Source organism: Podarcis tiliguerta (genome assembly GCF_965153285.1).
Source record: "Podarcis tiliguerta genome assembly, chromosome: 8".
Taxonomy (NCBI): domain Eukaryota; kingdom Metazoa; phylum Chordata; class Lepidosauria; order Squamata; family Lacertidae; genus Podarcis; species Podarcis tiliguerta.
In genome coordinates, this window is record NC_139541.1 from 66395397 (window position 1) to 66419378 (window position 23982).

A 23982-nucleotide genomic window follows, 5' to 3' on the forward strand; every position below is an offset into this window, starting at 1 on the left:
TCAGGCGTAGGGATCGGCCTTTTGGCTTTGTTTTGTAAATGGGCACGCTGAGGGATCGCAGCCTGAGCCTTGCACTGGAGGAAGTCCGCTACCACCAGGGCAATCCTGTGCATGCCTTACTTTGGAACCAAGGCCCATTGAGTTGAGCGGGGTATGCTCCCAAGGAAGCGGATGTGAAGGATTGTCGCCTCCTTCTTCTTTGAAGTACAATACACTTCCATTGATAAATATCCAGAGGGCTCGACTGCTGACGGTTTGGTGTTTTGTTTTCAATAATAATAAGGAAGTTGCATCGAAATGCAAAGGGAGCTTACTTCCAAGTAGGACTTGAGTGGAAAGTCTTCCAGACGGCTGCAAAAGAAGGAGAAAGTAACGCGTTCGCTTCCCCGGCTCCTCCCCTCGCCACCCACGGTGCCCGCTTCTGGCGCTCAATGGCGTGGCACTAGCTTGGGTATTTTAGGCCAGCCAGCCAGCCAGGCCCCCTCCCTCTCCACTAAAAGACACGACACCCTCCACTTCCACCGGCCTCCCTTAAAAGGCTAATCGGTGTACTGTATCTTTAAAAGGTTCAAACCTCTTTCCAAAAGGCCTAGAGATAGCCGGGGGGTGGGGGAAGGAGAAAAAAAAAATGAAAAAGCCACCGCCGCGGAGATAGACGGAGAAGCTCGGCTGTTTTGCCTCTTAGAAGCAGAGGAGGCAAAGGAAAGCAAGCAGCAATTCCGATTGTGATGCGGCTTCTCCGGGCGGAATTTATTCCTCGCTGTCCAGAGGCGGCAGGAAGAAGCTTCCGCGTGGGCTTCTCCTTCTTCTCCAGCGTGGATTATTTTTATTCCGAAGAATAACAGAGGAGGATTGGTTCCGGCTGGAGCATGCTCACAAACTGCACAATCTCCCATGATTAAGCTTGCCTAGGGTGTTGTGGTTCCCCCCCCTTCTTCTTCTTTTTCTCCTCTCCCCCCCTCCCCTCCTCTCTCTTTCCCACATTGATTTTGTTTTGAAGCTGAGCTACAAACCATCAGGGCAGGGTTGGGGGGGGACGACCTGCCTTCCCCCTTCCTCCCTCGGAGAAGGAAAACATCGCGCGCCTTCTCCTCCCAGCAATATGACATAATAATCCCCATCCCCGATCCTCCCTCCCCCTCCCTCTCCCCCCCACCTCTTTTTGAAACAGGTGTTATTAAAAAGAATAGAAAATAAGCTACCCGGCAGCTCAGCGGAACGCTTCCTCCAGGAGGGGAGAGCGAGGCTGCAGAGCCTCTCAGGAAATTGCCAGCATCGTGAGAATCGCAAAAGTGGAGGGGATCGGGCTCTGCTTGCAGCCAGACAGCCAAGGTAAGGCGATGGTGTTTCGCCCATTTATCTCGCTGCCCCCTCGTGCCGTTGTGTGTGTTTTGACTATTGCTGTTGCTGCCGCAGCCGCTGTTCCTCGCTGGTGGAGGGAGGCAGCAGCAGCAGCAGCAGATTCCATTTTGCCTGGGCTTCTGGAGAGGTGTCAGGTTGCTTTTCTTCCTTTATTTTTATTTATTTTAACAGGACGCTCCTCGCTGCCTTTCGGGACTGTTGTCAAGTGCGTGTTTGTGTTTGTGTGTGTGTGTCTCCCCTGGGTGGGTTTGAGCCTGCGAGGTGGCTCCTCTTGCAGGGCTGATGCCTGGGTGCCTGAAGTAACCTCTTGCGGTGTCAATCGGCGGCTGTTAACCCTCTCCGCGCCTTGCGCCCAGGAAGGCCTGCGCAAAGGTGGTGTTGATGTCGGTGGTCTATAGGGGGCTGGAGCGTGCGCCAGGGGAGGGCAGCGGGGTGTGTGTGTGTTGAGGGAATGTTTGAGGAGGCCCGCTGGCCACAGGAGGGCCAAAAACAAGTCTCAGGTGGGCGAATGATCTTGCAGGAAAAAAAAAAAAAAACGAAAGAAAAAAAAGGGGGTGGAAGGGAGAGAGGAGGAGGCAGAGAAGTGAGGCACACCAAGTTGCAAAGTGACCAGGCCTTCCTATGCAGCTTCACTTGCAAATATGTGCAGTTTTCCCCTTGCATACGGCTTGTGTGCGGTGCCTTTCGCCCTGTGCTTGTTGGGGAAATGTTGCCAGGAGCCTGCTGCCCTCCGCTGCTGCAGTGATCTATCTGATCAAGGAGCCTTGTTGTGGATGCGCTGCTCCTCTGCTTGGTGTAGCCAGGCTTCGTTTATTTTGCTGGTGGGTCCCAAGGAGGTCTCTGAGTTATGTGGTTGTGTCTCTTGGTGTCAGGAAGGGTGGGCAGCTGCTAGTCTGGCGGGGGAAGGCTAAGGTTTACCTGGGAGCAAACCCCACTGAATGAATGCATTGGGGCTTACTACTGAATAGGCATGGGTAGGATTGAGCTGTAAGCTCCTCTCCCTGCAGCCCCCCATGAGTTGAGTGCAAATGACTGACCACAGAGGAAGTGTTTCTCTCCTGCTGGTTGTATTTGGGTTGATGAGCGCAGATGTGCGGCCTTGGCTTCAATGTATTGCACCGGTGTCTGACTCTTGTGCTTCATGCCCTATCTCTGTCCGGGCACCCCTGTCTCTCTCTCTCTCCCCCCCCCCAACTGGCCCACCACCAAAGCTGCTGGATATGATCTTATCCAAGAGACATCTAAGCAGCATTCAGACATTCGGGCTTTGCATTCACCGGGGTCGATTTCCAGGATCTTGTCCTGTGGGAAGATGCTCCTAAAAGCCCTGCAGAAGGAGATGGCAATCTTTATCCACCAGCCTCATGCAGTACCTGCTTGACTGCCTAGCTTTACCCATGCATGAGATTTCCCCCCCTCCCCACCTTCCTTTTTCCCTGCTGGGTTTCAAGGGAACTGCAAAGCTGTGATTGCAGCAGTGACTGCAGAGGGCTGTTCTCAGTTGGAGGTAAAAAAAAAAAAAAGGGCACCCGAGTGCACAATCTGGCAAGTCGATTGTTGGGTGGTAATTGGCCCAGTTATTACATAACAACAGAGAGGCAGATGCAATGTAAGCAAAGTGCTACCTTATACTGTATTGGATTAATGAGAACTCCATATAAGAGGGAAAAGGGGCTTGCTTTTTTCTGATCAGTTAACCATTTCCTGTTAGGGTTTACCATTCACATGACTGTGAACGACAGGGGATATACAGTGGTACCTCGGGTTACATACGCTTCAGGTTACATACGCTTCAGGTTACAGACTCCGCTAACCCAGAAATAGTATCTCGGGTTAAGAACTTTGCTTCAGGATGAGAACAGAAATTGTGCTCTGGTGGTGCGGCGGCAGCAGGAGGCCCCATTAGCTAAAGTGGTGCTTCAGGTTAAGAACAGTTTCAGGTTAAGAACGGACCTCCGGAACAAATTAAGTACTTAACCCGAGGTACCACTGTATTCTGCTGGCAAAACGAATGTCCCCAAAGGCGCTTTTAACAAAACAAATATAGGCTTATTGTCGTCCTAACCTGCGTCTTCATAGAAAAGTCACCTGAGCCTATTGTCTCCGCCGAGGTGTTCATTACGCTTGGTAAACAAGGAGTAGGCCGGGGATGTGGATCATGTGACCCTCCAGGTTTTGGACTGCAAGTCGTGCCACCCCTTGCCATTTTCCCTTCTGGCTGAGCCTGATGGGAGTTTTGGCCTTGCAGGTGTTGTTAGACACCAAGTTCCCCATCCCTGATCTAGGCAAATTTATCACATGCTTAGTAGCAGAGTGTAAAACCACATTTGGTAGAAGGTCACAGTCTGGCTGCTAGCATTTGGGTCTTCATCAGGGGAAACATTTGATGTTGGTGAGCACCTGTGTCATTAAAGATTCCTTTAAAAAAAGTTTGTATTGCATAGTTTAAATGATTGCCTTGTTCCTTTTGTTGAGTATAAACCCTCACAAGGAGTTGGATCCAGTATGAAACCCATTGGACCTTCTTGTAATGCAACCTGCTTCTGCAGTTATTGGTATTTGTAGATTTTCTGATCCATTGTGATGATGTGTGTGCTGGGTGGTGCAGACCTCTGGCCAGGGACATTTACATGAGCAAGTATCCACCAATTTATCTGTTTTATTGGTGTGTCGATTTTCTACCCCCAAAGAAAAAATCCATGCTCAAAGCGGCTTGCAAAAAAGAAACAGGGATGTATTTCAAATAAACACAACAAAGTCAATTTCATAACAACACAGCAAAACAATAGCATCCTAACAGTTTCATAATAGCATAGCAAAACAACAACAACATTGCAATGGTTACTAGCCACGGTGATAGCAACTACCGTATTTTTCCATGTATAAGACTAGGTTTTTTTCCTAAAAAATATCAAAAATTAGGGGGCATCTTATACACGGGGCCATCTCTCCCCATTTTCTTAAATCTGAGTCCCCCAAAATAGGGGGCGTCTTGTACATGGGGGTGTCTTATAGATGGAAAAATACGGTATATGCATATTATGAACGCATAAGTGGAGGACTCCTGCATCCAGGATAAGCTGCCCCCCAGTGGCGTAGCGTGGGGGGTGCAGGGGGGGCCGGTCGCACCGGCCGCAACATCGGGGGGGGGGGCGCTCGCACTCGCAGCTCTCTGCCCCTACCTGGCTCACTCACTCTCTCACTGCAGTGCTGGCTGTGCGAATCTGATCTGAGCCGCCGGGTCGCCGCCCACTGTGGGGGGGGGGGCTGCCAGGCGTGCGGTGCGGTGCGGAGAGAGAGCGAGGGACTATCTGGGGGAGGGACAGTGCAGCGGGGGGCGCAAATTACTTGCCTTGCCCTGGGTGCTGACAACCCACGCTACGCCACTGCTGCCCCCTTGCATTTTTTGTAGCCAGTAGTTGTGTAATTGTTACTGCTGTCATTCCACGAGTTGAAGGGCAAGTTGTTAACCATTCAGGTCATGAGGTAATAAGGTCCATGAATTTGTTCTGATGTCAGCTGTGTTCAGTGAGTCCCATGCCTGAATTCTGAACTGCAACTGTACTTCTTCAGGGGAACGTTATCATTTTAAAATAACTTCTTAGTTTTGCCAAAAGGAACTGTGGTACCTCGGGTTAAGTACTTAATTCGTCCCGTAGGTCCGTTCTTAACCTGAAACTGTTCTTAACCTGAAGCACCACTTTAGCTAATGGGGCCTCCTGCTGCCGCCGCACTGCCGGAGCACGATTTCTGTTCTCTACCTGAAGCAAAGTTCTTAACCCGAGATACTATTTCTGGGTTAGCGGAGTCTGTAACCTGAAGCGTGTGTAACCTGAAGCATATGTAACCCGAGGTACCACTGTATGTCCCCATTCTTAAGATGGGACAATTAATTGCTCTACACACATTAATATGTTTGAGTCACAGCTTTGTGTTTCTAAGTTTCGGCCCCTAGATAGGCGGGGGTTGAGTCACCCATTTCTTCCTCTCTCTCTCTCCATCCACCCACACCATACGCTTAAAAGAGTCATGGCTTCCCACACAGAATCCCGGGAACTGTAATTTGTTAAGGGTGCTGAAAGTTGCCAGGAGACCCCTATTCCCCTCACAGAGCTACAGTTCCCAGAGCTGCCCAGGAAAGAGGACTGGTTGTTAAACCGCTCTGAGAATTGTAGCTCTGTGAGGGAAATTGGGAATCTCCTAACAACTCTCAGAACCTTTAACTAACTACAGTTCCCAGGATTCTTTGGGGGAAGCCTTGGCTGTTAAAGATATTATAATAGTGCTGAAGGTGTATTGTATCATATGAGCTCTGTGCTGCAGAGCCCACCAGGAACCATATTGGAGTTGTCTTCCATCTTGGCTTGCTTCCCTTTAAATACCTGCAGGCGAGCCTTGCACCCTCCCACTTCCTGTCCTCCTCTCCAGTTTCCTGTAGGAACATGGCGGGCATTGCCATGGTAACATGGCTGTGCTGTTCCTTCTGCTGACTTGGCTGAGGCCCATCATTGCCATGGCAATGGAAGACATGGTGGCTCTTTTGCCATTGGCCTAGTGTTCCAGGGGACTCTCTTGGTCCACCAGGAGAGGATGGAATTGGGGACAGTACACTTTTTTGCTACACTTGGTGCCACAAAGTTTCAGTTATCTGCAAAAGGTAACTGCACCGTGCTCTTGTATGCATGGGTGTTATTTTATCACTGTTATACCCTGGGGTTTTGTACAATGGTATCATACCCTCCAACACTTTGAAACCAAAATATGAGAGACCAACTTCCCGTTCTTTTACCTGTGAGAGCATGGCCGCCATTTTGGTTGCTGTGATCTCACGTGATTTCCACTTTTTTGGAGGGAAATCCTGCTGCAGAATCCCAGCAACCAAAATGTCTGCCATTCTCTCACAATAAACAGCCTTGGTCCAGTATACCTGAAGGAGCGTCTCCACCCCCATCGTTTTACCCGGACACTGAGGTCCAGCACCGAGGGCCTTCTGGCGGTTCCCTCACTGCGAGAAGCCAAGTTACAGGGAACCAGGCAGAGGGCCTTCTCGGTAGTGGCACCCGCCCTGTGGAACACCCTCCCACCAGATGTCAAAGAGAACAACAACTACTAGACTTTTAGAAGACATCTGAAGGCAGCCCTGTTTAGGGAATCTTTTAATGTTTGATGTATTACCGTATTTTAATATTTTTTTGGAAGCTGCCCAGAGTGGCTGGGGAAGCCCAGCCAGATGGGCGGGGTATAAATAAATAAATTATTATTATTATTATTATAATAAAACAGAATGTTCTGTTTTTTTCTGGGACACTTGCGGGGTATGTGGCGTAGTTCAGCCTTCCCCTGAATGTTGCCTTCTAGATGTTTTGGAGTATAGCTCCCATCAGCACCAGCCAGCTGGTGCTAATGCGAATTGTGGTCCAAAACATTTGGAGGGCAACAGTTTGCGGAAGGCTGGAGTAGTAGTGCTTAGAGTGTCTGATGAGGACCTAGGACCAGAGAGACCCAAGTTCAAATACCAAGTCAGCAATGAAGTTCGTGGCCTTGGGTCAGTTGGTCTCCTCCCTTGCTGAAGCTACCTCACAGAATTGTTGTAAGGATGTAAAACGTAATCCATACTAAAGCAAATGAATTCCTTTCCAAAGTAACTCAAATTCTGTCTCACAAATTGTTGTGACTTGTACAATTCATGCATTTGCTTGTACAGTGGTACCTCGGGTTACAGACGCTTCAGGTTATAGACTCTGCTAACCCAGAAATAGTACCTCGGATTAAGAACTTTGCATCAGGATGAGAACAGAAATTGCGCGGTGGTGGCGCGGTGGCGGCAGCAGCGGAAGACCCCATTAGCTAAAGTAGTACCTCAGTTTTAGAACAGTTTCAGGTTAAGAACGCACCTCCAGAATGAATTAAGTTCTTAACGTGAGGTACCACTGTATTTATTTTACATAATTTATTTTGTTTCAATAGCTCTGGGAAGGTACAATCTAGCTATGAAGTCCTTGCCACTAAAAGCTAGTGGCATCTTTAGCTTCTGCAATTTCCACACAAACAGTCCACATATGCTGAACCCGCCTCAACATCCTTAAGGACCAGAAACCGGTAGCAAACAGCAACAACAACAACAATAATGAAAACTTCACAGGATGCTGTGTCTTGCTGTTTATAATGCTGTGACTATGTAGTATGATGGAAGAATTTGTGTAGCCTTGAGTGAGTAGCCACTCCTTGTTTCTTTATTATTTCCATTATTTCTATAGACACTTTAATATCTGAATATCTCGAAGTGGTTTATGCCCTGATAGTTTTACGGGACCCGTTTTACAGCAGCACCTTCATAGGTCATCAAATAATTGTGGTCTCTGGCAAGAAATATGGCACATTATCATGGAAATATTTTGGGAATCTTAGCATTGGGGGACAGTGGGTTAATATCTGTACTTCCTCAGAATAGCGAAACACCAGATGTGAAGGCATGTGTTTTATTTGGGCTAAACTTGAGAGGTAGGGGGCTTTAAGCCTATTGCAGGAAAAGCAACAGCAATCATGTGGTCTAAAGGTAGCGTTGCCTCTTAAAGGTAAAGGGACTCCTGACCATTAGGTCCAGTCATGGCTGACTCTGGGGTTGTGGTGCTCATCTCGCTTTATTGGCCGAGGGAGCTGGTGTACAGCTTCCGGGTCATGTGGCCACCATGACTAAGCCGCTTCTGGCGAACCAGAGCAGCACATGGAAACACCATTTACTGGTACCTTCCCGCCGGAGCAGTACCTATTTATCTACTTGCACTTTGGCATGCTTTTGAACTGCTAGGTTGGCAGGAGCAGGGACCGAGCAATGGGAGCTCACCCCGTCAAGGGGATTTGAACCGCCAACCTTCCGATTGGCAAGCCCTAGGCTCTGTGGTTTAACCCACAGCACCACCAGCGCCCCTCTAGCATTGCCTCTTAGGCACCATCAAAAACAGGAGGATGGTACAGTTTTGCATGAAAGTTGTGTATGCTGATTTATAAGTGTAGGTGGAGATTTAGAAATAATTGCTATGATTTAATAGAGATACAATCCATCTTGCCCGTGACCTGTGTGTCTGCTCATTCCAGCTACCCATGGGCTGTTAATTGTTGACAGGCAGCTTCTAGGCCATCCCAAACCTGATGCTCTCCAGAGACTGTAGGACTACAACCCCCATCATCGCTAAACATTGGCTATGCTGGCTTGAGCTAGATGGGGAGATGAATTCCAGCAATATGTGGAGGGCACCAGGTTGATGAAGGCTGCTGTAGAACTTCAGTTGTGTGTGTGTGTGTGTGCACGCCCTATATAGCAAATTTTAGTTGATATAAGCCAGGGCCAAGAAAATAGAAATCCTTAACTAAATGTCCAGTTGTATTGCAGATAACTCGGTTTGCCTCCCAACATAAAGCCTGCCCCGCCCCATTAATCCTGGCTACGCCCATGGCCAAGAAGAAACCCAGGGAAAGAAATCTCCATTAACTCAGCGTTTCCAAAACTTATGTCTCCAGTTGGGAGATGATGGGAACTACAGTTCCCATCATCTCTGACCACTGGTCTTGCTAGGTAAGATGATAGGAGTTGTAGTCCCAAAAGAGCTGGCGACCCGAGTTTGGGAAACCCTGGTCTAGCCGAACAAAGTGGAGGTTTGCTTGTGGTTCAGTGTACAGCGATTACACTGAATCACAGGTGAAACGGCACATTGTGCATTCCAGCTAAGGGAGGTTTGCCTGTGATTCAGTGTAATTGCTGAATATTTATTCTCAAATATATCGTAGGCTTAGGAACATAGAAATATAGGAAGCTGCCTTATGCCAAGTCAGACCATCTAGTTCAGTATTATCAACACGGACTGGCAGCAGCTCTCCAGCATTCCAGACATGGAATCTTTTCCAGTCCTACCTGGTGATGCCAGGGATTAAAGCGGGAATCTTCTGCATGTGCTCTACCACAGAGCTAAATTCTAACCAAAGTCTCTGCGTTCTGTCCAGCACTGAACAATGGTGCTTTTGCAATTGATTTCAGCTGGCAGTAGAGTGGGCCCCAGTTTCTTCTTTTTTCTCTCATAGAATAACAGTGACTTTGCTTGATGATGCTCCTTAGGCATCCATGTTCCCTGAAGTATTAGGAAAACATTAACTTGGAACATGGTTGTGCAATTTTGCTTTTTGACTCTTTGACGAAGTGACAAGCTGCCTTTTGTGTGGCTTCGAGTTTGGCAAAACAACCGTCATCTTCTGGCAACAGTGCTGCTGGGTCGGAAAGTCTGCAAGTGTCTTATTGCTCCACAAAACCTGAGGGCCTAAACTGGAAGCCTTGCATGCCAAGTGTCACATCCTTTAGCCAGAAGAGGCCGTGTGATGTCAAATGGCTCATGACTGCCTAAGTTCTGGTCCATCAGAAGGCTTCAGAAAACTGCTCCGGGTTCATAGCAGGGGCAATCAGAATGAGGGCCACTAACTGACTGCTGATTCAGGACTTTAAATTGTGCTCTTATATCAAATTTCCTTTTCTGCCTATACTGTAATGTTTTACTGCTGCTATGGCCATTGGCTAATGTGAATAAAGTTTTTTCTATCTAAACTGCTCCGGGTGGTTAGAATTAAAAGTTCATCCCTGATTTTGGATGCTGCTCCAGCAGACACTTCTGTTTCCTCCATTTGCTGAATGGTAGGGCCGGCCCCTTTAGACAACTGATGGGCTCTCCTTTCGCCTCACACTAGATCACACTTTAAGCAGCCTCCTCTCAGTTTCTGGATGGTTCATGTATACAATGGCTCTATCAACAATTAGGTCCTGCTCATTTCCTAGGAGAAAGAAGGATAATATGGCGAGAGGAACAGTTTTCTATCTCAGTTGCCAGAGAGAATATGCCTCTGAATTGCTGGGTAAAACAAGTGTGAACAGCACTGTTCCACTCACATCACATTCCCCAAGGGCATCTGGTTGGCTCTTAACCTAATGTATTTCTCCTTGGGCTCCTTGGAGGAAGGTAGAATATGTGTAATTAATAATCCGATTATAATCCTGAGCAGCTCTCCACCCCTATTTCGAATGCTCCATTGCCAGTGTTGCCCATAATCCTTTTCTTCTGAGGGTTGTAGGGGTGCATTAAGACAAATGTGTAAAACAGAACAAGTTATGGATGGTGCTGCAATTCAGGAATCTCCCAGAAAGTCAGTTTTTATATGGGACACTGGGGAGGGGGGACGACTAAATTCCAACTCATTCAGTTGGAATGCAACTCGCTAACATAAAAGTGAAAGCATGCCCTGACAATGCCGAGTGGAAGTGCTAGCTGTGATTTTGTACATCTTGAGTATTTATTACCGTGTTACATAACAGAAGCGTGATGGGAAGGAAAGACTTTTTCAATTCCGAAGTCTGAATATCTTCCTAGGTTCTGTAGACGCTGGTTGCCTACCAAAGTCCCAGATTTTGAAACTGATATTAACTCTGCAAAGAGCAGATAATATTAATCTAATATCTAATGATAATGGTCTAATAGGAAAGCTGGTAATACAGGGTTGGATCTTAAGCACTGTTTGCAGAAGGAAGGTGGCAGAAGTAGAAGCTCTCTTAAGAACACCCTTTTCAACCATTAAGAGGAAATGAAACTCCCTTGAAAATCATTGGGGGGGGGGGAGAGGAGCATAAATTCCTCTAATTCTTTTTTCTGTGTGGTGGGGCTGTTGGTGGGGGGCTAATATGAGGTAGCCAAGAGTTTCCCAGTTTTTCTTACCCCCTGCTGCTTTCAGCGGTGGAAGGCAATCTCTGCCCTGCTGACCATTGGAATGCACTGGGAATCTCTTCCCAGCTGAAATGCATTGGAAACCATGCTACATTACCTTGTGTTCTCAAGGCAGTCCAGGAACTGTGGTTGGTGGGAAGGAGCACAAGGTTCTCTCTGCAGTTTCCCATCATCCAAGCTTACTGGTGAGACCTCCTTTGGAAGATTGGAGAAATTCCAAGCAAAACAGCAGAAAATTGGTTGCCGATTTCCATGTGGGTAATATTGTCAGAAAACAGGAGGGAGTGGAAAATGTTGGTCTCCTGGATGGGGTCTTCTCTTTGCCTCTGCATTTCAAGAAGCCTCTCCTAAGGGTCTGAGGACAAAGTTGACTGTGTGGCATCTAGAAGAGGGAATGCTTGTAAGCGCTGAGTTCACCTTGACTGTCCATGATGTGGACTTTTCTTTGCCCATCACTAGAGAAACAGCATAGAGCTGCTCACCACCACTGTCTATGGTCAGCAGAAGCTGCAGAAACACCATCAACCAACTTGTCCACAACCCTTGAAAATGTATGTTGGGTAAAGGTAAAGGGACCCCTGACCATTAGGTCCAGTCGTGACCGACTCTGGGGTTTCGCTTTATTGGTCGAGGGAGCTGGCACACAGCTTCTGGGTCATGTGGCCAGCATGACTAAGCCACTTCTGGTGAACCAGAGCAGCGCACGGAAACGCCGTTTTACCTTCCCGCTGGAGCGATACCTATTCATCTACTTACACTTTGATGTGCTTTCGAACTAGGTTGGCAGGAGCAGGGACCGAGCAACGGGAGCTCACCCCATCACGGGGATTCGAACTGCCAACCTTCTGATTGGCAAGTCCTAGGCTCTGTGGTTTAACCCACAGCACCACCTGCATCCTATATGTTGGGAGACAAGTCTTATTTTATAAACATTTGAAAAAGGCAAATCTGGTTAGACCTCCTGTGATTTTTAAAGGCAACATGACCTCTGGAAACTATAGGGGGTAGAAAAGAGATCAGCGGCAGATCTGCACATGATTTGCCGGTTGAGAGTCATATGTTCACACTCTAGTATTTCCAATTTTGAGAAAGTCTCTGGTAGCCAGTGATGAGACAGAGAAAGACCTCTGCTTCAGACCTTGGAGAGCTACCATCTGTCAATGTGGACTTGGCTAGATGGAAAAATAGTCTGACCTGGTATATGGCAGCTACTTACTTCAGTCCATGGGTTCTTCCATGTCCAGTTCTGGGCACCACAGTTCAAGAAGGACACTGACAAACTGGAACGTGTCCAGAGGAGGGCAACCAAAATGGTCAAAGGCCTGGAAACGATGCCTTATGAGGAACGGCTAAGGGAGCTGGGCATGTTTAGCCTGGAGAAGAGGAGGTTAAGGGGTGATATGATAGCCATGTTCAACTATATAAAAGGATGTCACATAGAGGAGGGAGAAAGGTTGTTTTCTGCTGCTCCAGAGAAGCGGACACGGAGCAATGGATCCAAACTACAAGAAAGAAGATTCCACCTAAACATTAGGAAGAACTTCCTGACAGTAAGAACTGTTCGACAGTGGAATTTGCTGCCAAAGAGTGTGGTGGAGTCTCCTTCTTTGGAGGTCTTTAAGCAGAGGCTTGACAACCATATGTCAGGAGTGCTCTGATGGTGTTTCCTGCTTGGCAGGGGGTTGGACTCGATGGCCCTTGTGGTCTCTTCCAACTCTATGATTCTATGATTCTTTCGTTGGATGCTTAGGGATTTTGTTGGTGTACTTGTCACTAGGTATGACTGAATCCGTCAGTTTTAGTTTCTGTGTCTCTCTTTATTCCCCCCCCCCAACACAATCTTAAATTTAGTTTGGTACATACGCATATAAGTTTGGAATTTATTTTCTTAAAAGAAGTCATACAAATCCAGCAGCACTTTTTGCTGTGCAATCCCCCCTAATATAATGCAATTCTGTATGCTGTTTCCCCTAATGTAATGCAGTTCTGTGTGCTATTTTCTCTATGCACTCACTTACACACATACCTGCATTTTTATACACTTGGAGAACTGCATTGCAGAATTCCGAGAAGTGTGAATTTAGAAGGTTTGCATATTTTTCCTAAATCAAATTTCTCTTGTCATACCTTCATGCCCATCATGTTTTCTCTCTGAGTTGCTTGCAAAGGTTATATTGATGTTTGTTTTAGCTGCATTTATACCCCACCTTTCTGCCAGGTGCTCAAGGTGGTATATTTTGGTATCCAGGTGCTTTCTGATACTCTCACTTGCTTAGCTTCAACCAGGTGGTTCCATTCTGTGCAACCTTCAGACTTCTCCTTCCAGGGGCCAATGAGGTTGCATGGCCTCATGGCCTATTTTATTTAGAAGTAAGGAAGAGAGAGGGCAGGGCAGCAGCTGTCTGCATCCTACGCTGTGACTGTACTTGGAACAGTAGGGGCATTGATACTTGTGAGTTGACAGAGTTCACTCCTAGGCTTCCAAATTGCCACTCCTCTGGTTGCCTGGGCAAGTGAGATTTGCCCCCAGGTGCCCAAAGATTGGGGAGACTTTAGGATTAGAGGTTGAGGCTTTATTTTTAAAGAGCACAATTGGTGTAGATTTTGTTGGGCTAGTAGCATGCATGGCAAGACACTCTCTCTTCAAAGAAAACTCTCACCACAAAAATATCCTGTCCTTCCTCCATCATTCTTAGATACTGATATACTTCTTTAGGTACGTAAAATGAAAATTTGAAACTCCCGCTGCTCTGCACTTTGTTAATGATAAGAGTTGGAGGTGAGAAAATATCATGCTTTCTGTAATAAGCTATCTATAGCAATTGTTTCAGGTTAAAGGCTGCTGCTGGTGGGTGGCGCTGTGGTCTAAACCACAGAGCCTAGGGCTTGTCTATCAGAAGGTCGGCAGTTCGAATCCCCGCGATGGGGTGAGCTCCTGTTGTTCGGTTCCTGCTCCTGCCAACCTAGCAGTTCAAAAGCACGTCAAAGTGCAAGCAGATAAATAGGTACTGCTCTGGCGGGAAGGTAAACAGCGTTTCAGTGCGCTGCTCTGGTTCACCAGAAGTGGCTTAGTCATGCTAGCCACATGACCCAAAAGCTGTATGCCGGCTCTCTTGGCCAGTAAAGTGAGATAAGCGCCGCAACCCCAGAGTCATCCGCGACAGGGCCTAACGGTCAGGGGTTCCTTTACCTTTACAAAAGGCTGCTTGGCTTCTTCAGTGTTTCCCCCCACACCCTCCGACAATCATGCATATTTGTGTGCAGGAGACTGTGGTGGACTTTTGCCTTCCTCTGTTTCCAGCCTGAGACATGGATCAATCTAGAGATGCTTTTCTAAACTTGTTTTGCCTTCAAGTATTGAGTGTTGGATTCCCTGCTCCTTGTTGCTTGGGTGTGATTATTTCTTGGACTACTCGTCGCTATTGCAAGAGTTACTAGGAGTGATAAAAAGCTGCAGTTGGTGGGGCATGGGTGAAATGAAATTGCCTTTCTTCCAGTAGGAATGTGACAAGTGCCAGCCAGAAGTGTGCAGTCACTGCAAGATTTGCTTTGCCTCTGTAGCCTTTGGAAGCAGCCCGATCTGTTTTGGATCCGTTCGGTGTCATTCCAGTTCAATTCTTTACTTCGGTCCTCATCTGGTCTGCTAAATCCAAGCTCTGTTTCATTTCCACCGTGAGTATAATGTGGAATCTAAGTGTGGATATAGCTTGCTTTCCTTTTCCCATTTGAAACTTGTAGGCAAGGCAGCACAAGGGAAACCCCACATAGAGCACATTTTTTGCATTCAAACTTGCGCACTGCTTTGATAAGCTTGTGACAAGCACTATATAAATACTGCAATAAAGCAAGGAACAGGAAGAAAGAAACCCATTTTGTTGCCAGGGTTGCAATATCCAAATGATGGAATTAACCCACAAAGTAAAAAAACCCCCACAGAAAACAACCTTGGCAAATCTGCTGTCTTTGTGCCTGAATTCTGCTGCTGGATGCGGCCACCACATTTGATCACCGCAGAAGATCCATCCATGCACCTTCTAAAACTGTATGGGAAAAAATGACATACCTGCCCTTCAGAGGAGCACACCTGAAAAATGATCCTAAAAGCTTGAAAATAATAATTGTGCAGTCAAAGTCCCTTACTGCCCTACACAAGCTCGTAATTTTGCACAGAGTATCACATTTGCCATCTGGGGGTAAGGAGAGATGCCCTTTCCAGGATACTCCATTTCTGTTTCCCCTCCCTGCAGTGGACACATGGTGTTAGCCACAAGCTGTTTTTAGGATCTCCCCCCCCCCCGTTTTGTTTTTAATTTCTTTTAGAGGGGTTTACTTTTGCAAATCTTGGGATTCCTTCAAATCTTCTGACACTCCCCTCTTGTGCCATTTTTGGCTACAGAAGAGTCAGTGTTTGGAGACTTGAGTTTGCTATTGGGACCTATGCATTAAGGATGCTGTAGCCCTCATACAATGGTAACCACTTCCGGAGGGTCCCATGACCACATTTTAGCATTTAAAAATCATGACTAAGCACTGAAGCTGTTTTAAGCCGCTTAAGCCAACCTTAAACCCCCAGATCAGCTAAACAGCTTGTACCAATAAAATGGCTTAGAGTTTCCTAAGCACCTTAAACAGATCTAAAGCTTTAGTATAAGACTGTGACCAAACTAGAGCATGGCGTTTAGCTTCTCGGTGACACCAGAGGGCCTTACCCAGCTAAGCCAACTAATTACAGAACTGAGACCCTCTCCCCTGGGTTTTTAAAGGCCAGATGTTTAATCAACCAAAGGGATGCAAATACACATTGCAAGTCTTTATATGTGCTTAACCCAGCCCCATATTTAACTGCAGGAGCAACTGAATGTTACAAATTCTCTAGGAGCACACTGTTGGCCACTGTGAGAACTAGATTCGGTGACTAGATAGGCCTTTGGTCTGATTCAGCAGTGCTCTTCTTATGCCATGTTCTTAATAGTCCCTGGCAAAGACTTGGGCTCTGAAGCTGAAGCTTTCTGCTTCCAACAGTCTCCAGTCAAGTGTCTATGGGAATTCACAATGTAGACTTCAAGTCAATGCCTACTCCCTGGCCTTTGTCCTTTTCACCTGGTAATTGGAGATAGACTCCCTGTGAATATGGAGGCTCTATATAAACTCTTGAGGCGGATAGTCTTTTTGAGAGACCTGTCTTCCACGAATCTGTCCGGTCCTTTAAAAAAGCCATCCAACGTAATGTCATCGCTGTAAGTTAATTATTCACTGTCTGAAGTAGTGCTCTTTTGTCAATCCTGAATGTGTTGTCAATTAACTTAATTGAGTGACTGAGAGCTGTGGTGTGATGAGAGAGGGAGGAAAAATTCTCTCTGTGCTGTCTGAGGGTTAGCCATAGCCTTATAAACCTACATAATACCTCGGTTTTGTTTTCCTCCCTGTTGTATCTATACATTATTGTTATGATTAATTATTATTTGGCGTTGTTTGGCCAAAAGGACCCCCAAAGTTGTGAAAATATATATTAAATTACAGCAGCGGTTCTCAATCTGTGGGTCCCCAGATGTTTGTTGGACTACAACTCCCATCATCCCTAAGCTCTGGCCTTGCTAGCTAGGGGTGATGGGAGCTGTAGTTCAACAACATCTGGGGACTCACAGGTTGAGAAAGGCTGAATTACAGTAAAAATACAGTGGTACCTCGGGTCAAGAACTTAATTTGTTCTGGAGGTCCGTTCTTAACCTGAAACTGTTCTTAACCTGAGGTACCACTTTAGCTAATGGGCCTCCTGCTGCCGCCGCCGCACTGCTGCCGCACTTTTTTGGTTCTCATCCTGAAGCAAAGTTCTTAACCCGAGGTACTATTTCTGGGTTAGTGGAGTCTGTAACCTGAAGCATCTGTAACCTGAAGTGTCTGTAACCCAAGGTACCTCTGTATTATATCTATGTATTACATTTATATTCCCCCTTTCCCTTCAAGTTGGGGAGTTTCTCCCCCTTTCCATTTTATCCTTACAACAACCCTGTGAGGTAGATGGCGACTAGCCCAAGGTCACCCAGTGAGTGTTTATGGCTGAGTGGGGATTTGAACTGTGGTCTGCTAGGTCCTAGTCCAGCACTCTTAACTATCAAGCTACCCTGACTCTTTCTTTCACTTTAAGCAGTAATAATACAGTAGATCAACCATCAATCAAATACACAAATGTAAGGTGATCTGATATGTATCTACTTGGTCCCATTGAGTTCATTGCAGGAGGGCTGCAGGTTAGTGGTAGATCACATGTTTTGCATTCAAAAGGTCTCAAGACTCAAACCCTGGAGTAGGGGATTCCCAAGAATATCCCCTGCCCAAAATCTTGAGGAGTTGCTGTCGATCATTGTCAACAATATTGAGGACTGGGGATGGGGGGGGGGGAGAGACATTTGATTCTGTTCATGCTTAAAGGCAAATGTATCAAAGCTGCACTTTTCAAAACAGTAGGAGAACGGAAACAGCTGTCCTTCGAAATTTGCACTGTTACGAATTTTGCGATGCAGCTCTGAAGCCGAACAGTGCTTACAGAAATGCATCTGCTAGGTAAAAGGTAGGGGGGGGGGTGAAAGTTTAGTGAAATTGGCTTACAGAAATGCATGGTATTAGGAGAAATTGCTTGTAAAAAAGTATGTACACAAAAAGGGGTTATTAGAAAAACATTGTGCTAAAATACCGAAGAAACTTCATTAGGATTTTCTTCGGGGGGAGCGAAAATCACAAATTGCTGCAGAAATGTGGAGAACGGAATTTAAGATGGGGGGTGGGAATAGAAATTGAGAGAACCAGAATTCACAGAGCCTTACACTCCTACTAAAAATTTGATTGACCAGTGGTTTGACTTGGTATCTGGCACCTTCATATATTCTAGTACAGTGGTACCTCAGGTTAAGTACTTAATTTGTTCCAGAGGTCTGTTCTTAACCTGAAACGGTTCTTAACCTGAAGCACCACTTTAGCTAATGGGATCTCCTGCTGCCGGCGTGCTGCCGGAGCAATATTTCTGTTCTCATCCTGAATCAAAGTTCTTAACCTGAAGCACTATTTCTGGGTTAGCGGAGTCTGTAACCTGAAGCGTATGTAACCCGAGGTACCACTGTAAGCCCAAATCCCATAAAAGTATGTGTGGGATTGTGACCAGAGTTGGCCCTGGGTGAAATAGCACTCTGGACTGGGAGTAACCTCACCCCGGTCACTTTTGCAGTATTCCCAAATTGTGTGTCTTCTGCAGGATTGCGAAACCTAGCAGTGTGAAAGAGAGGCCCTACTGGTCTCACGAGATGCCCTGCAGTACATAGATGATACCAAAGTTGAACAGCATCTTCCCAAATGTCTGGGCAGCACTACGAACTTTCCCGACATTTCCAGATACAGTTGTCAGTGGTGAGGGTGCTTCCTCAAACTTGAAGCTCATCAAAATGTACTGGTTATCTGTTATGGCGGGTGAGAGGCTCGTATCACAGGCTAGCCAATCCGTTCTGACTGACAGCTCCTGAAACCTGTTTTTCTCAGCCACTCAGCTGCAGTTTGCACAAACCAAAGCTTTACAAGTTCACTTTCTGCGTGGGGTTATTGCACTAGGGCAGCGGTGGGGGGAAGCTTTGGCATGCTAGATGCTGCTGAACTAAAACTCCCATCGGCCCCGGCAAGCATAGTCAATGTTCAGGGTTGATTGGACTTGTAGGGTCTCCACATCTGCACTAAGCAAGACGATGGAACGTTTGCAGGTTTTACTTTTGCTTAGTTTTGTAGCAATCAGTTTTTGAAAGCATTCTTTATTTCAGGAAATCCATCACCCAAGATAGCAACATTTTCATCTACAATTTATTTTAACGTTATCCCGTTTTCATGCCTTCCCTGTTGAGTTATATTGAAGTGTTAGTTAGCTGCTTTTTATCATTTTAGACAAGCTAGATTGACAGCCTTTACAAAGTTTGGGTTTTTTTTGCAATAAAGCAGTTTTATTTTTTATTAGAACTAAAGACAACCTTCCCCATCACTTCAGGAGGGTATTTTGGATTTGTTACATTATTTATCTTCATAATGTGGACAAGGTGATTGCATTTTTATCTTTGAAAATAATAAATAAGAGTTATAAAGGAAATAATTTTGAAATTGGTCTCTTGGAGCTCTCTCTCATTATTGCTGCTTGGTCATGTCAACTCAGTCAACCCATGTTCCGCTAATTTTTAACAAAAACAAAACATAAATTTTCTATTAAATATATACAGTGTGTGTGTGTGTGTGTGTGTGTGAGAGAGAGAGAGAGAGAGAGAGAGTATATACACTATATATATATAGGTCAAACTTATGGAGGGTGTCTTAGGGGCTGTGGGATACTGTGGATCTCTGGGGCAAAGAGGGAAGTCTCTTCTTGGATGCTTTTCTATATTTCTGGCAGAGAGCTCTGCCACTGTTGACCTTTGGCCATTGTTATTTCTGGGGATGTAGCAGGGGAACATTTAGAGCCACGCAATGCAAGACGTTTACCTTTTCTGGATTTCCTCCTGCAACATTCCAGAAGATCAGCCCTGCAACTGGTTTACTGATTTCCCCTTCCTCTAGAACAAATGGAAGAGAGAAAATACTGCCCAAGAAAGCAGAAAAGGTAAAAGAGCCACACCACTTCCCTCGTTGGTGATCACCGGTCCAGGATTTGGACTTTGTGGTTCTTTCCTTGTCCTGTTGAAGTTCATATTGGAGATTAGTATCCAGACAACTTGCAGATGAGGAGTGGAGATGATGGGTTATCGTCCCTGACCATCGGCTATGTTGACCAGGTGTGATGTGGGGGGGGGGGGTAAGAAGGCAACAACATCAGGAGGGCTACAGTTTTCCCACCACTGCTGTAGAGTTTTTTGTGTGTATGTGTTTTGGTTTGGTTTTGAAAACCCTGCTTTCTTCACTCTGTCTCTTTGCAAAGAGTACACTCAACCAGGAATGAGCTCAGCTTGCCACCTCTGCCAGTTTGGTGCCCAGGGTGAGCACCCACCCCTGATTGGTGCTTTAGAGTTGACGGATTGGAAAGTGGTCTAATCCTCTGATCATTCTTTTAAAAGCTGCTTTAATAATTTAATAATAATAATTTATTATTTATACCCTGCCCATCTGGCTGGGTTTCCTCAGCCACTCTGGGTGGCTCCCAACAGAATATTAAAAACATGATAAAAGATCCGACACAAAAAAAGCTTCCCTAAACAGGGCTGCCTTCAGATGTCTTCTAAAAGTCAGATAGTTGTTTATTTCCTTGACATCTGATGGGAGGGCGCCACTACCAAGAAGGCCCTCTGCCTGGTTCCCTGTAACCTCACTTCTCCCTTTTGTTTACCTCCTTCAGCTGTGCAATACTGTTTTTGAGATGATGTAACCGGAACCGAACACAGCATTCAAAATTTGGCTGGACACGAATTTATATAATGGCAACATACTTGCTGTATTTCACTGCAAGAAGAGGCAGCGTAATAAACGCTTGAAATGAGCTAAAAAGGGCATCTCTTCCATGCAAGTCACAGTGAAGAAAGGATAGTTGGATAGAAATTCATTATGCTGTATTATTGGTCAGCTATGACTGGCAGTGCTAGAAGATGCAGTATTAGTGCATGCCAATAGCAGATGTTGGGGGAAAAAGGTTCTCCCTACCTCAGGTTAAGTATTTATCAATCTGTAAAATGAAAAGAGATGCATTGCAATCAGAATGGTTGGACACTGATGTCTGGGAAATGTACCTGAACTGATTTTTATTTTTAAAATATAGAAGAACTGAATGTGAAGCCAGGTGTTTAATAGTTGGACCTTGCATGGGGATCTCAGGGCCAATATGATGCTTTGTGTGTGTGTGTGTGTGTGTGTGTGTGTGTGTGTGTTTTAAACCCACCTCCTAGCATTCAAGCCATCTGTTTTCCATGTTTAAAATCCAACAGATGGAGATTGCTGCTAGAGATGGATGGATCTGTCAATTTCAGTCCTCTCCGTTTATGATTCCCCCCCCCCAGTCTTACATTCAGCTCTCCACATTTCCACAGCAACTTGTGATTATTATTATTTTTTAAAAATCCCCCCCCAAATCCTCTAGTGCTTTAGTGTAGATTATTACTAAAATCACATTTTTGTATACACTTGCACAATTTCGCAACAAACAAGAAAGCATTTTGGTACATTGTTCTTACACATATATTCATTTTTATGCACACTTTTACCTAATGTGTGCATATATGTAAATATTTTTGGGTTTGAGAAGTGCATCACAAATTTCTGGGTATGTGCAGTTTCGAAGGCTTGCTGTTCTCATTGCATTTTGCAAAAGTGGAAATCTGATAGATTCAGTTTAAATATAAACTGAATTGAATTTCTCTCCTATTCCCCATGCCCAGCCATACTTGCTGCTGTTCCAAATGGGCCTGTGCTCTCTTCTTAGCTCTGTAGGCATACATCCATGCCTTATATAAAACAAAATCCACCTAACAATAGCATAATGCCTAGTATTTTAGTATACAGTGGTACCTCGGTTTACGAACTTATTCCGTTCCAGAAGTCCGTTCTTAAACCGAAACTGTTCTTAAACCAAGGCACGCTTTCCCTAATGAGGCCTCCCACCGCTGGTGCCCTTCTACTGTTCGGATTCCATTCTTCTTCCTTTTGTTTAGTCGTTTAGTCATGTCCAACTCTTTGTGACCCCATGGACCAGAGCACGCCAGGCACTCCTGTCTTCCACTGCCTCCTGCAGTTTGGTCAAACTCATGCTGGTAGCTTCGAGAACACTGTCCAACCATCTTGTCCTGTGTTGTCCCCTTCTCCTTGTTCCCCTCCATCTTTCCCAACATCAGGGTCTTTTCCAGGGAGTCTTCTCTTCTCATGAGGTGGCCAAAATATTGGAGTCTCAGCTTCAGGATCTGTCCTTCCAGTGAGCACTCAGGGCTGATTTCTTTAAGAATGGATAGGTTTGATCTTCTTGCAGTCCATGGGACTCTCAAGGGTCTCCTCCAGCACCATAATTCAAAAGCATCAATTCTTCGGCGATCAGCCTTCTTTATGGTCCAGTTCTCACTTCCATACATCACTACTGGGAAAACCATAGCTTTAACTATACGAACCTTTGTTGGCAAGGTGCTCGAGGTAAAGTTTGCAAACCGGGACAATTCTTCTGGTTTTGCGGAGTTCGTAAACCGAATTGTTCGTAAACAGGACTGTTCTTAAACCGAGGTACCACTGTATAGCTGTCTTACGTTTCCATTAGCCAGCCCCGGCAGTCTACAAAATTCCCTTTGGACAGCAGTTACTACAATCCATTATAAAAGCATAGCAAATAAGGATTTTCCCATGGAAGAGGATTCCTGATGAGAACTTGTGAGACCCTGGATGCAGTCCCCGCTTTGGCTACTGCCAGTTAAAGCTCTTTGATGGTCCATGCAGAAGGCTGTGATCCAGGTTTTTTTTTTTACAGCATTTAAGCACAGTTTCATTATTCGGAAATCCGATCCCTTGATTTCAAAGCATAAAAGAAACAGAGATTCCTTAAAAAGCTGTTTACCCTGAGGGTCCATACTTTTTTGGGGGTCTGAAGAGTCCCAAGTCCATTTACAAATCTGGAGGAAGGCATGAGTCCAGCTTCCTTTGGCTCCAAGCACATGTTTCCAGTTAGGTGGTAGAAACAAAACAAGACAAAAAGCGGCAAACAAGAATGGGCCAATCCAAGAGCTTTCGTACCTCCAAAAAGAGATTTAGGCAGAAAAACGGAAATATAAAAATAAAAAACAGAGCCCTGTACAATATCATCATCACCACCATCACTTACCTGTCTTTCACTCTCAGGTTCCAGGGCAGGTTACAACACTTGAAACACAGTGTTGAAAACAGTTTAAAATAGGCTGCAGTCAAAGAAATAAGGTGGGTCCTAAAACGTAGCTTGCTTCTGATGCTTCATGAATAGGGCTGCTGATGGATGGGATAGCTGATGGATTAGCTGATGGATCAGATAGATAAACTGTTGAAAAACAGTTTATTTTGACTACTTAAGACTTAAATAACACACGGCTTGTTGTTATCTTTTAAGAATTCCTGTTAATACTGGTGCCTTAGCTGAAGGTGACAAGCATCTACTTACAAGAGACAGTTTGTACTGTCTGTGATGGATAGAACTTGGGTTACATCTATCTATCTATCCATCTATCATCTATGAACTGTTAATTTTTCTGATTCGTAAATTTATGTGGATTCCATTGAGTAAAAGCCACACAACTGATTGTCTACTGCTGCAATCCCATTTACAGTGGTACCTCGGGTTAAGTACTTAATTTGTTTCGGAGGTCCGTTCTTAACCTGAAACTGTTCTTAACCTGAAGCACCACTTTAGCTAATGGGGCCTCCTGCTGCCGCCGCACCGCCGGAGCGCAATTTTTGTTCTCATCCTGAAACAAAGTTCTTAACCTGAAGCACTATTTCTGGGTTAGCGGAGTCTGTAACCTGAAGCATATGTAACCTGAAGTGTATGTAACCTGAGGTACCACTGTACCTGGGAGGAAGCCCCACTGAATTCAACAGGGCTCACTTCTGATTAGACATCATTAGGATTGTGCTGCAAAATTTATTTTAAGCAAGTGAGCTTTGGATACCACATGGCATTTTCTTTAAAGAACTCTATTTTTCTTTAAAATGTAATAATACAATAGGCAGGTATCTATCTTTCCCCCTTTCATATTTACTGGTAATTGCACAAGTATTGGGGGGAAAATTTCCCCCAGAAAACCACTGGATATTTGGGCCGTAAAACTGAAGCACATAAGTACTATTAAAAATCCCAGCTGTTGGAAGTTTCCATTTTGGCTTTCTTACCTCTGAAAGAAATTGGTCC

At 45.5% G+C, this 23982-nt stretch overlaps 1 protein-coding gene across 8 annotated transcripts in view; it reads left to right on the forward strand.

Annotated features, from left to right (window-relative positions):
• The first annotated feature begins 428 nt into the window (after positions 1 to 428).
• HIVEP3 (HIVEP zinc finger 3) overlaps positions 429 to 23982 on the forward strand; it is a 239977-nt gene continuing 216423 nt past the window's right edge. For 7 of the 8 annotated variants that reach the window (XM_083454680.1, XM_083454685.1, XM_083454679.1 and 4 more), the window contains exon 1: positions 429 to 1332. The gene's annotated coding sequence lies outside the window, so the exon portion shown is untranslated. The remainder of the gene's footprint in view (positions 1333 to 23982) is intronic. The other variant, XM_083454686.1, reaches the window with a different exon arrangement.